Below are 2,015 nucleotides of genomic sequence, written 5' to 3'. Positions count from 1 at the left end.
CCCCAGAGCACAGAAAACACTCCCCAGAGCCCTGAAAACACCCCTGGAGAACCGAAAACACCCCCTAGAGCACTGAAAATAATGCCAGAGAACAGAAAATACCCCCTAGAGCACCAAAAACACCCCCCGGAGCACAGAGAGCACCCCCAGAGCACAGAGAGCACCCTGAGAACACAGAGAGTATCCCCAGAGCCCTGAAAACACCTCCCAGATCACCAAAAACACCCCCAGAGCACAGAAAATACCCCCCAGAGCACCGAAAACACCCCCGGAGAGCCAAAAATACCCCCAGAGCACAGAGAGCACCCCCAGAGCACACAGAGCACCCTGAGAACACAGAGAGTATCCCCAGAGCCCCCAAAACACCTCCCAGATCACTGAAAACACCCCCAGAGCACAGAAAATACCCCCAGAGCACTGAAAACACACCCAGAGCACTGAAAACACCTCCCAGATCACTGAAAACAGCCCCAGAGCCTCAAAAACACCCCCCAGAGCACACAGAGCACCCCTGGGGCACAGAGAGCACCTCCAGAGCACCGAAAACACCCTTGGAGAACCGAAAACACACCCCAGAGCCCCAAGAGCATCCCTCAGAGCACTGAAAACACCCCCCAGAACACACAGAGCACCCCAAAGCCCCGGGGACATGTCCTGAGCAGGTCCTGGTGATGCTCTGCACAGGGAGCAGGTGTTGGGCACTGGGTTGGGAGCAAAGGGAGCTGGAAAATGTTCTGTGAGCAGCAAAAGGCAAACCACGAGTGTCCCGTGAGGAATTSCTGCTCTGGGACACAACRCAGAGCTGCTGATYCRTGTGCTGGGGGTKCTGGGGRTTCYGKGGRTTCTGGGGGTTCTGGGGGTGCTGGGGTGAACCCTGAACTCATCACCTGCACCCAAACCAGACCAGGAGGCAATAACAGTGACAAAATGATGCTTCTGTCCTAATTAAAACCGAAGCACAGCTCACTGATCATCTCCTGGCCAGCAGTGGGGGCTCCCAGCTGCTGCCAGCGGTGCTTGGCCACGGCTCAAACCTTGAGCTTGCAGCCCTTTGCCATTCCCAGCAGCAGGAGAACAATTCTCTGAGCGTGCCAGGGTGCCTGGGGCTGCTCCTGGTGTTCCCTGATTTCCTCATTCCCATTTTTTCTCGCAGGTGTCCTTGGAGTAGAGAGAAGTTCCTCTGTTTCCAGCAGAGCACCCACTGGGAGCCAAGGGAGAGCTGTTGGTGTTTCAAACCAGGCAGGATTCCCTGTTTTATGTCATTTGGGGAAAATCCTTTCCTTCCAACCCCCCTGAACCTGCCTTTAAGGTCCCTTCGAACCCGAACCATTGTGGGATTCTGTGGAACAGTGGGAGTGAGGCCGCTTGCTTTTGATCAGCASAAGGGAAGTTTCCACTCTCCCTTCCCAAACCGCCCCCCTGATCCCCAACAATCGCTGGGGCTGCTCTCCTCACCCTCTCCCTTTTGTACCTTSTCCTCTGGAGCATAATGGAGCTAAATATGAATGGTGCCAAAGGAAGAAATATCGAGGTTTAAGTGAATCTCTAAGATAGCCCTAAAGTGAGCCCTTGACTGGAGCCTTTATCTCATTGACTCGCTGGAATGGCTCTTTTTTATCATCCTATTTATGGCAGCGGCCCTAACAGAGATAAATAGGCCCGGAGACAATAACACACTTGCAGAGAGCAGCACGGGGAAGTCTTGCAGCCTTCAGATCCCACTGGGCTGGAGAGATCCTTTAACAACCTCCTGGAGGTCTCTGAGCACTCCCAAAGAGAGAAGGATCCCTCTCTCCACGGATAAATCACCTCCTCCTCCACCCCTCACCCTTTTAACGTCCCTAAACACGGCGTGAGTGTCACCCCCTGACCCCCCACCCTTCCATGAAGCAGGAGCAGAATGAAAGGGGAGAGATGACAAATTAAATACAAACACTCGGGGCCTCCCAGAAAAGATGACAGAGGCTTCAAGGAACAGCAAGATAAACTCAATTATTTACAGCTTAAAAAAAAAA

The sequence above is a fragment of the Malurus melanocephalus genome, unplaced genomic scaffold (genome assembly GCF_030028575.1).
Source record: "Malurus melanocephalus ecotype Western Australia unplaced genomic scaffold, MMel_1.1 scaffold_1180, whole genome shotgun sequence".
Lineage (NCBI taxonomy): Eukaryota > Metazoa > Chordata > Aves > Passeriformes > Maluridae > Malurus > Malurus melanocephalus.
Note: the sequence above shows the minus strand (reverse complement) of the source record.